This window comes from Stenella coeruleoalba (assembly GCF_951394435.1).
Source record: "Stenella coeruleoalba genome assembly, chromosome: 17".
NCBI lineage: Eukaryota > Metazoa > Chordata > Mammalia > Artiodactyla > Delphinidae > Stenella > Stenella coeruleoalba.
The window spans coordinates 44,609,367-44,621,663 of NC_137163.1; the positions used below are offsets into that span (position 1 = coordinate 44,609,367).

The 12,297-nt window shown below is 39.8% G+C and overlaps 1 protein-coding gene across 2 annotated transcripts in view; it reads right to left on the minus strand.

Moving 5' to 3' along the window:
• Window positions 1–12,297, minus strand: part of NECAB1 (N-terminal EF-hand calcium binding protein 1) — a 279,489-nt gene that overhangs the window by 12,612 nt on the left and 254,580 nt on the right. The window lies entirely within an intron of this gene.

Genomic DNA, 12,297 nt, shown 5'->3' on the forward strand with positions numbered 1-12,297 from the left:
ATATGAGGAAGCTAACTTGCATGATCTTACCCAGCTATGTAGAAGTAGAGCTAGAATTAAGCCCCTGGTTTGCTATCTCCAATTCCAATGAGCTTCTCTCTTAATGTTAACAGCTACCATTGGATGAACACTAATTATATTGTAGGTATTATGTTAGGCACGTTTTATATTGAACAAATGTTCCTACTTTGTGTTCCTACAGGGAATTAGTAAATGCTGGATTCTAGTATACAGTGATGGATTAAGATAGAATTCTTGTCTTCATAGGTTTTAGCAAAGAAATAAACAAGTCTTGAACACTGTGTCTAAGAAGTAATTTTAGGTATGGCCCATGAAACTTATTGTATGTAAATTGATCAGAATTCTACTAAAATTTTGACCAACTGTATTGCCAAATAAATTTTGATCCTTGTGTTAAAATCCTTTGACTATTTAAGGCTTAAAATAATATTTGGGCCCCCAAACTCATATGAGCAGGAAGCACGCTGTGAATACTGCATAACCCCCAAGAAAGGTAATGTTCCACAATGGGCTGACTCAGGTGTGGTCATGGATGGTAATGGACCAAGAAGAAACTCTTAAAGAAGAACAGAAAACAGGGTTCCTCTCAGAATGGAGATCTGGTGTCTAATAGTGGAACTTCCTTCATTAAAATACCTTCCCAGCATGAACTCATCGTTGCAACTAACCTGTGAATGTTGTGTATTTCCTATTCATCTGTTTTCTGAGCGGCAGTTTTATGGCATTTATCCTGGCCTAGTTTTATCATTGTATGTTTTATCTGTGTGTGTGCAGGGGTTGGGCATTTCAGACCTTAAAGGGCTACATCCTGACCTTACAGATAAGACTAAACATCATCCAGGGATCCTGGATTTGAGCTAGAAGCAGTAACTGGAGGAGACTTTGGGCGGTCTCCCTTGTGAAGGTAATGTGTTCTATAAATGTGAAAAGAAAGATGCAAATGAACATCTGATGACCAGAAGGTAGACTATGGCACAGACTCCAAACTGTTCATCAAAATCCATTTCTTTCTTCTTTCTAGATATAGAGTTAGACTTACAAATTCCATTATCCCTTGCAGTTAGGTGTAGCCAACTGATGAGTTCTCACCAACAGAATATGAGCAGGAGTGCTGTGTACTACTTTTGAGCCAAGACTTTCAGGAAAGATGTGAGCCTCCTCCACCTTCTCTTTTTCTTTTCTGCTAGTAAGATGAAGACCTGCCTTAGGACTGGCAGGCCCATAGGTGAGAGAAGTCTGTGTCCCTGAATCATTGTGTGGACTATTTACTAGGAAAACTTTTATTGCATTGGAATCATCCTACATCTTGGGTCTATTTGTTTTCATAACCTAGTCACCTAAATGAGTTCAGTAATTTTAATTGAGCTTTATCTTATTTCCCTTCAGGATCAGGAATCAAAGTCAATAACTATCTCCTAAGGTTGTATAATGAACAATCAGCCTCCTATCTGACTCTCCCAGGGCCTAGGTTTTTTTTTTGTTTGTTTGTTTTTGTTTTCTGTAACATCTTTATTGGAGTATAATTGCTTTACAGTGGTGTGTTAGTTTCTGCTTTATAACAAAGTGAATCAGTTATACATATGTTCCCATATCTCTTCCCTCTTACGTCTCCCTCCCTCCCACCCTCCCTATCCCACCCCTCTAGGTGGTCACAAAGCACCGAGCTGATCTCCATGTGCTATGTGGCTGCTTCCCACTAGCTATCTATTTTACGTTTGGTAGCGTATATATGTCCATGCCACTCTCTCACTTCGTGCTAAAGATAATCTCTACCAAAATAATTATGGATACATCCTTTTGACAAAAATCTACAGGTCAGGTATTTGATGAACAGTGACTCACATGATTCTTATGGGCTTTCCTGATGAAATATTATAAATATATCCACCTATTCCATCACAATTCTTTTAGTCTGAAGGCAATTGTTATGTGATCTAGTGAGGCAGGTTGTAAATATGACCAGAGTCCTTCACTGCTCCCTGAACCCATGCCCTTTGAAATGTGACTTTTTACTTCTCCATCTAGACATGGATTCTATTTCCCCTTTTCTTGGATCTGGGCTGGACTTCTAACTTGCTTTGGCCAACAGAACATGGCAGAAGTGACGCTGTGGTGGTTTCAAATTTAGGCCCCAAGAGACCTTGTGAGTTTCCACTCTTGCTTGGATCCCTGACATTGCCATGTAAATGAGCCCTGCTAGAGCAGGGGTCAGCAAACTTTTTTTTTTTTTTTTTTTTTTTTTTTGCGGTACGTGGGCCTCTCACTGTTGTGGCCTCTCCCGTTGCGGAGCACAGGCTCCGGATGCGCAGGCTCAGCGGCTCCGCGGCATGTGGGATCCTTCCGGAACGGGGCACGAACCCGTGTCCCCTGCATCGGCAGGCGGACTCTCAACCACTGTGCCACCAGGGAAGCCCCAAGCAAACATTTTATGTAAAGGGCCAGATAGTAAAGGTTTTAGCCTTTGAAGGCCATATGGTTCCTGTCACAACTACTCAACTCCCCTGTTTTATTGTGAAAGCAAACATAGGCAATAAATAAACAAATGGGTATGGCTCTATTCCAGTGAAACCTTATATATAAAGACAGGCAGTGAGCTGTAGTTTTGCCAACCCCTATGCTGGAGGATTAAAACCACATAGAACAAAGTTGAGTCAGTGGATTCATCCTAGCTGAGGACCTAGACATATGAGAAAGCCCAGCTAAGATCAGTAAAGCTGGCATGCAGCTGATTACAGACGCCAAAAGGGAGCCAGCTGAGACCACCAAGATGATCTCGCCCTAAATTGCCTACATGCAGAACTGTGGTTTAAGCCATTCACTTTTGGGTGGTTTGCTATATAGCAATAGCTAAATGGTTCATTTACTTATATACATGGATGTGAATATGATTTGGAAAAATTAAATTTACTTTGCAATCCAAACAAGGCACTTCTTTCCCCACTTTTCCTCAGATATGTACACAAAGAAATAAACTTATAAAGGGGCCCAGATAATCTGCCTGCATTTTATGACTACTGTGACAAGTGGAGCTTTTTGAATCTTGGGTAATTTAAGGTAGACTTTCTGAGGTCCAAAGAAAATCCTTATATTTTTCTATGCTGGCTAGGTTAAGATGTGGTATATGGAGTATGGGAGAAGTAGGGAAGGGGTCCTAATATCTTCATGATATTTCTATATGTCTCTTGTTTAAAATATACAGCCTTTAATCCTTACTGAAATCTGAGATCCTATAATGTAAATGGCCAGCCCAGAACTTTCTTTCACGGTAGAAAATAGTGCTACATTTTTGTTTCTCTGCTTTAGAAGGGGTTAGTGTTGCTTTTATGACTTACCTTAGAGGGATTTTGTTACAATGGATTAGGGTGGAATATTAGGGATTTCTTGGGCTGAGAAGTGCTAATTATGAAAGGTTAATCCAGGTTTACTGAATAGTATTTGCCAGTGACGTTACATTACAGTTGAGTGTACCTCTGATTTCTTGGATCTTTTTATTCCAAGAAATATCAGCTTTTTAAATAACTGGAGACAAAGAAATGTTTTAAACACAACCAATTTGTTTTATGTTATTCTGTCTCTATTTAGTACATTTACAACTGTGTTCCAAGCATTCTTCAGAAACATCAGAGCCTTCCTTGTGTGTTCTTGTTGGAGTCTCTTAACAGCTACTGCAAAGCAAGACTATGTTTTGAAAGTCTCAGACATATTAGTTGGCAATAGTCCACAAAACACATTAAAGTGCATGGCAGAATTAATTTACTCACAAAATATTATTCATAGGTTTAATGAGGATACAGAAGGAAAAAAAAGATATTAGATTTGTAAACTCCTATTGTATGAAAAGGGATTCTAGTGTATATATACAAAAATAATGTGCTCAAGAAAAGTTAACAGTTTTTGAAAAGCATCAGAAAGTGATAAAACTTTGTTTAAAATTATATTGACTTTTTTGTTAACATCTTTACTGGAGTATAATTGCTTCACAATGTTGTGTTAGTTTCTGCTGTATAAAAGAGCGAATCAGCTATACATAACCTTATATCCCCATAACACTTCCCTCTTGCGTCTCACTCCCATAATCCCTATCCCACCTCTCTAGGTGGTCACAAAGCAATGTGCTGATCTCCCTATGCAATGCAGCTGCTTCCCTCTAGCTATCTATTTTACATTTGGTAGTGTATATATGTCAATGCTACTCTCTCACTTCGTTCCAGCTTCCCATTCCCCTTCACCATGTCCTCAAGTCTGCCCTCTATGTCTACATCTTTATTCAAGTCCTGCCCCTGGGTTCATCAGAACTTTTTTTTTTTTTCAGATTCCATATATATGTGTTAGCATATTTTTTTTCTCTTTCTGACTTACTTCACTCTGTATGACAGACTCTAGGTCCGTCCACCTCAGTACTAATAACTCAATTTCGTTTCTTTTTATGGCTGAGTAATATGCCATTGTATATATGTGCCACATCTGTCAATGAACACTTAGGTTGCTTCCATGTCCTGGTTATTGCAAATAGTCCTGCAGTGAACATTCTGATACATGACTCTCTTTGAATTATGGTTTTCTCAGGGTATATGCCCAGTAGTGGGATTGCTGGGTCATATGGTAGTTCTACTTTTAGTTTTTGAAGGAACCTCCATACTGTATTCCATAGTGGCTGTATCAATTTACATTAGCCCACCAACAGTGAGAGAGGGTTCCCTTTTCTCCACACCCTCTGCAGGATTTATTGTTTGTAGATGTTTTATGATGGCCATTCTGACCAGTGTTGGGTGGTACTTCACTGTGGTGTTTTTTTTTTTTTTTTTTTGCAGTACGTGGACCTCTCACTGTTATGGCCTCTCCCGTTGCGGTGCACAGGCTCCGGACGCGCAGGCTTAGCGGCCATGGCTCACGGGCCTAGCCACTCCACGGTATGTGGGATCTTCCCAGACCGGGGCATGAACCCGTGTCCCCTGCTTCGGCAGGCGAACTCAACCACTGCACCACCAGGGAAGCCCCCTCACTGTAGTTTTGATTTGGATTCCCTAATGATTAGTGATGTTGAGCATCCTTTCATTTGTTTGTTGGCAATCAGTATGTCTTCTTTGGAGAAATGTCTATTTAGGTCTTCTGCCCATTTTTGAATTGGATTATTTGTTTTTTTGATACTGAGCTGCAGGAACTGATTGTATATTTGGAGATTAATCCTTTGTCAGTTTTTTCATTTGCAAATATCTTCTCCCATTCTGAGGGCTGTCTTTTCATCTTGTTTATGGTTTCCTTTGCTGGGCTTTTAAGTTTCATTAGGTCCCATTTGTTTATTTTTGTCCATTTCTCTAGGAGGTGGGTCAAAAAGGATGTTGCTGTGATTTATGTCACAGAGTGTTCTGCTGATGTTCTCCTCTAAGAGTTTTATAGTGTCTGGTCTTACATTTAGGTCTTTAATCCATTTTGAGTTTATTTTTGTGTCTGGTGTTAGGAAGTGTTCTAATTGTATTCTTTAACATGTAGCTCTCCAGTTTTCCCAGCGCTTATTGAAGAGGCTATCTTTCTCCATTGTATATTCTTGCCTCCTTTATCAAAGATAAGGCGACCATATGTGCATGAGTTTATCTTTGGGCTTTCTATCATGTTCCATTGATCTATATTTCTGTTTTTGTGCCACTACCATACTGTCTTGATTACTGGAGCTTTGCAGTATAGTCTGAAGTCAGGGAGCCTGATTCCTCCAGCTCTGTTTCTTTTTCTCAAGATTGCTTTGGGTACTTGGGGTCTTTTGTGTTTCCATACAAATTGTGAAATTTTTTTTTCTAGTTCTTTGAAAAATGCCATTGGCATTTTGATAGGGATTGCACTGAATCTGTAGACTGCTTTGGGTAGTATAGTCACTTTCACAATGTTGATTCTTCCAATCCAAGAACATGGTATATCTCTCCATCTGTTTGTATCATCTTTAATTTCTTTCATCAGTGTCTATAAACTGTAAGTTTTCTGCATACAGGTCTTCTGCCTCCTCAGGTAGGTTTATTCCTAGGTATTTTGTTCTTTTTGTTGCAATGGTAAATGGGAGTCTTTCCTTAATTTCTCTTTCAGATTTTTCATCATTAGTGTATAGGAAAGCAAGAGATTTCTGTGCATTAATTTTGTATCCTGCTACTTTACCAAATTCATTGTTTAGCTCTAGTAGCTTTCTGCTAGCATCTTTGGGATTCTCTATGTATAGTATCATGTCATCTGCAGTAACAGTTTTACTTCTTCTTTTCCAATTTGGATTCCTTTTATTTCTTTTTGTCTCTGATTGCTGTGACTAAAACTTCCAAAACTATGTTGCATAATAGCTATGAGAGTGGGCTACCTTGGCTTGTTCCTGATCTTAGTGGAAATGGTTTCAGTTTTTCACCATTGAGAATGATGTTGGCTGTGGGTTTGTCATATATGGCCTTCATTATGTTGAGGTAAGTTCCCTCTATGCCCACTTTATGGAGGGTTTTTATCATAAATCAGTGTTGAATTTTGTTGATAGTTTTTCTGCATTTATTGAGATTATCATATTGTTTTTATTCTTAAATTTGTTAATATGGTGTATCACATTGATAGATTTGTGTATATTGAAGAATCCCTGCATTCCTGGGATAAACCCCACTTGATCAGGGTGTATGATCTTTTAGTGTGCTGTTGGATTCTGTTTACTAGTATTTTGTTGAGGATTTTTGCATCTATGTTCATCAGTGATATTGACCTGTAGTTTGTTTTGTATGATATCTTTGTCTGGTTTTGGTATCAGGGTGATGGTGGCCTCATAGAATGAGTTTGGGAGTGTTCCTCCCTTTGCTATATTTTGGAAGAGTTTGTGAAGGATCAGTGTTAGCTCTTCTCTAAATGTTTGATAGAATTCACCTGTGAAGCCATCTGGTCCTGGGCTTTTGTTTGTTGGAAGATTTTTTAATCACAGTTTCAATTTCAGTGCTTGTGATTGGTCTGTTTATATTTTCTAATTCTTCCTGGTTCAGTCACGGAAGGTTGTGCTTTTCTAAGAATTTGTCTATTTCTTCCAGGTTGTCCATTTTATTGCCATATAGTCGCCTGTAGTAATCTCTCATGATCCTTTGTATTTCTGCAGTGTCAGTTGTTACTTCTCCTTTTTCATTTCTAATTCTGTTAATTTTATTCTTCTCTCTTTTTTTTCTTAATGAGCCTGGCTAATGGTTTATCAATTTAGTTTTTCTTCTCAAAGAACCAGATTTTAGTTTTATTGATCTTTGCTATTGTTTTCTTCATTTCTTTTTCATTTATTTCTGATCTGATTTTATGATTACTTTCCTTCTGATAACTTTGGGGTTTTTTTTTGTGTGTGTGTGTGCTTCTTTCTCTAATTGCTTTAGGTGTAAGGTTATGTTTTTTATTTGAGATTTTTCTTGTTTCTTGAGGTAGGATTGTATTGCTATAAACTTCCCTCTTGTTGCATCCGATAGGTTTTGGGTCATTGTGTTTCCATTGTGATTTGTTTCTAGATGTTTTTTGATTTCCTTTCTGATTTCTTCAGAGATTTCTTGGTTATTTAGTAGCATATTGTTTAACCTCCATGTTTTCATACTTTTTACAGTTTTTTTTCCCTATAATTGATATCTAGTCTCATAGCGTTGTGGTCAAAAAAGGTACTTGATACGATTTCAGTTTTCTTAAATTTACCAAGGCTTGATTTGTGACCCAAGATATGATCTGTCCTAAAGAATGATCCATGAGCTACTGAGAAAAAAGTGTATTATGTTGTTTTTGGATGGAATGTCCTATAAATATCAATTAACTCCATCGTTTTTAATGTTTCATTTAAAGCTTGTGTTTCCTTATTTATTTTCATTTTGGATGGTCTTTGCATTGGTGAAAGTGGGGTGTTAAAGTCTCCTACTATGATTGTGTTACTGTCGATTTCCCCTTTTATGGCTGTTAGCATTAGCCTTATGTATTGAGGCGCTCCTATGTTGGGTGCATAAATATTTACAATTATTGTATCTTCTGCTTGGAATGATCCCTTGATATTATGAAGTGTCCTTTGTCTCCTGTAATGGTCTTTATTTTAAAGTCTATTTTGTCTGATATGAGAATTGCTACTCCAGATTTCTTTTGATTTCCATTGCATGGAATACCTTTTTCCATCTCCTCACTTTCAGTTTGTATGAACCACTAGGTTTGAAGTGGGTCTCTTGTAGACAGCATATATATAGGTCTTGTTTTTGTATCCATTCAGCCAGTCTATGTCTTTCGGCTGGAGCATTTGATCCATTTACATTTAAGGTAATTATCTATATGTATGTTCCTATTACCAATTTCTTAATTGTTTTGGGTTTGTTTCTGTAGGTCTTTTCCTTCTCTTGTGTTTCCTGTCTAGAGAAGTTCCTTTAGCATTTGTTGAAAAGCTGGTTTGGTGGTGCTGAATTCTCTTAACTTTTGCTTGTCTGTAAAGGTTTTAATTTCTCTCTTGAATGTGAATGACATCCTTGCTGGTACAGTAATCTTGGTTGTAGATTTTTCCCTTTCATCATTTTAAATATGTCCTTCCACCCTCTTCTGGCTTGCAGAGTTTTTGCTGAAAGATCAGCCGTTAACCTTATGGGGATTCCCTTGTATGTTATTTGTTGCTTTTCCCTTGCTGCTTTTACATTTTTTCTTTGAATTTAATTTTTGATAGTTTAATTAAGATGTGTCTTGGCATGTTTCTCCATGAATTTATCCCATAGGGGACTCTCTGCATTTCCTGGAATTGATTGACTATTTCATCTCCCATGTTAGGGAAGTTGTTAACTATAATTTATTCAAATATTTTCTCAGTCCCTTTCTTTTTCTCTTCTTCTCTGGGAACCCTATAATTTGAATATTGGTGCATTTAATGTTGTCCCAGACGTCTCTGAGACTGTCCACAATTCTTTTCATTCTTTTTCCTATATTCTGCTCTGCAGTATTTATTTCCACTATTTTATCCTCCAGGTCATTATCTGTTCTTCTGCCTATTTATTCTGCTATTAATTCCTTCTAGAGAATTTTAAATTTCATTTACTTTGTTGTTCATCATTGTTTGTTTGCTCTTTAGTTCTTCTAGGCCTTGTTAAAAGTTTCTTGTATTTTCTCCATTCTATTTCCAAGATTTTGGATCTTCTTCTCTATACTTACTCTGAATTCTTTTTCAGGAAGACTGACTATTTCCTCCTCATTTATTTGGTCTGGTGGGTTTTTACCTTGCTTCTTCATCTGATGCATATTTCTCTGTCTTTCCATTTTGTTTAACTTACTGTGTTTGGGGGTCTCCTTTTCAAAGCCTGCAGGTTTGTAGTTCCAGCTGTTTTTGGTGTCTGACCCAGTGGGAAAGGTTGATTCAGTGGTTTGTGTAGAGTTCCTGGTGGAGGGCACTGGTGCCTGTGTTCTGGTGGGTGGGGCTGGATCTTGTCTTTCTGGTGGAAGGACCATGTCTGCTGTTGTGTTTTGGGTGTCTGTGAACTTAGTATGATTTTAGGATACCTCTCTGTGAATGGGTGGGGTTGTTTTCCTATCTTGCTAGTTGTTTGGCATTAGGAGTCCAGTACTGGGGCTTGCTGGTGGTTGGGTGGAGCTGGGGCTTAGTGTTGAGATGGAGATCTCTGGGAGAGCTCTCACTGATTGATATCACATGGGGCCAGGAGGTCTCTGGTGGTCCCATGTCCTGAACTCAACTCTCCCCGCTCAGAAACTCAGGCCTGACATCAGGCCAGATCATCAGGACACTGTTAGCCACACAGCTCAGAAGAAAACGCAGGAAAAATAGAGAGAGAAAAAAATTAAGATAACAAAATAAATAAGGTTATTAAAATAACAAAATTTAAAAGTAGTAATAATAGAGAGAGCTTCAAGATGGCGGAAGAGTAAGACACAGAGATCACCTTCCTCCCCACAGATACATCAGAAATACATCTACATGTGGAACAACTCCTACAGAACACCTACTGAACGCTGGCAGAAAACCTCAGACCTCCTAAAAGCCAAGAAACTGCCCACGTACCTGGGTAGGGCAAAAGAAAAAAAAAAGACAACAGAAGAAGGAGGGGACCTGCACCAGTGGGAGGGAGCTGTGAAGGAGGAAAGTTTTCCACCCACTAGGAAGCCCTTTCATGGGTGGAGACTGTGGGTGGCAGAGGGGGGAACTTCAGAGCCATGGTGGAAAGTGCAGCAACAGGGGTGTGGAGGGCAGAGTGGAGAGATTCCCACTCAGAGGATCGGTGCAGACCTGCACTCACCAGCATGAGAGGCTTGTCTGCTCACCCACCGGGACAGTTGGGGACTGGGAGCTGAGGCTTGGGATTCGGTCGGATCCCAGGGAGAGGCCTGGGGTTGGCTGGGTGAACACAGCCTGAAGGGTGCTAGTGCGCCACAGCTAGCTGGGAGGGAGTCTGGGAAAAAGTCTAGAGGTACCGAAGAAGCAAGAGACGTTTTCTTGCCTCTTTATTTCCTGGTGCACGAGGAAAGGGGATTAAGAGAGATGCTTAAATGAGCTCCAGAGACGGGCACAAGCCGCGGCTATCACCACGGACACCAGAGATGGGCATGAGATGCTAAGCCTGCTGCTGCAGCCACCAAGAAGCCTGTGTGGAAGCACAGGTCACTATCCACACCTCCCCTCCTGGGAGCCTGTGCAGCCTGCCACTGCCAGGGTCCCATGATCCAGGGACAACTTCCCTGGTAGTATGCATGGTGCGCCTCAGGCTGGTGCAATGTCATGCTGGTTTCTGCCACTGCAGCTTGCCCTGCATCCATACCCCTCCCTCCCCCCCGGCCTGAGCAGGCCAGAGGCCCCGAATCAGCTGCTACTTTAACCCTGTACTGTCTGAGTGAAGAACAGACGCCCTCAGGTGACCTACATGCAGAGGCGGGTCCAAATCCAAAGCTGAACCCCAGGAGCTGTGCAAACACAGAAAAGAAAGGGAAATCTCTCCCAGCAGCCTCAGGAGCAGTGGATTAAATCTCCACAAGGAACTGGATGTACCCTGCATCTGTGGAATACCTGAATAGACAATGAATCATCCCAAATTGAGGAGGTGGACCTTGGGAGCAATGATATATATATATTTTTCCCTTTTTCTCTTTTTGTGAGTGTGTATGTGTATGCTTCTGTGTGTGATTTTGTCTGTATAGCTTTGTTTTTACCATTTGTCCTAGGGTTCTGTCTGTCCCTTTTTTTTTTAATTAAATTTTTTTTTGTCTTAATAATTATTTTTTATTTTAATAGTTTTATATTATTTTATTTTTTATCTTGTTCTTTCTTCTTCCTTCCTTCCTTCCTTCCTTCCTTCCTTTCTTTCTTTTCCTTCCTTCCTTCCGTCCTTCCTTCCTTTCTTCCTTTCTTCCTTTCTTTCTTTCTTTCTTTCTTTCTTTCTTTCTTTCTTTCTTTCTTTCTTTCTCTCTCTCTCTCTCTTTCTTTCTTTCTTTCTTTCTTTCCTCACTTTTATTCTGAGCCATGTGGAGAAAAGGCTCGTGGTGCTCCAGCCAGGCATCAGGGCTATGCCACTGAGGTGGGAGAGCCAAGTTCAGGACACTGCTCCACAAGAGACCTCCCAGCTCCACGTAATATCAAACAGTGAAAATCTCCCAGAAGAGATCTCCATCTCAGTGCCAAGACCCAGCTCCACTCAATGACCAGCAAGCTACAGTGCTGGACAACATAGACCAAACAACTAGCAAGACAGGAACAAAACCACATCCATTTGCACAGAGGCTGCCTAAAATCATAATAAGGCCACAGACACCCCAAAACACACCACCAGGTATGAACCTGCCCACCAGAAAGACAAGATCCAGCCTCATCCGCCAGAACACAGGCACTAGTCCCCTCCACCAGGAAGCCTACACAACCCACTGAAACAACCTTAGCCACTGGGGACAGACAACAAAAACAATGGGAACTATGAACCTGCAACCTGCAAAAAGGAGACCCCAAACACAGTAAGTTAAGCAAAATTAGAAGACAGAGAAACACACAGCACATGAAGGAGTAAGGCAACAACCCATCAGACCTAACAAATGAAGAGGAAATAGGCAGTCTACCTGAAAAAGAATTCAGAATAATGATAGTAAATAAGATCCAAAATCTTGGAAATAGAATGGAGAAAATACAAGAAACATTTACCAAGGACCTAGAAGAACTAAAGACCAAAAAAAAAAAAAAAAAAAAACAATGATGAACAACACAATAAATGAAATTAAAAATTCTCTAGAAGGGATCAATAGCAGAATAACTGTGGCAGAAGAACGGATAAGTGACATGGAAGAAAAAAT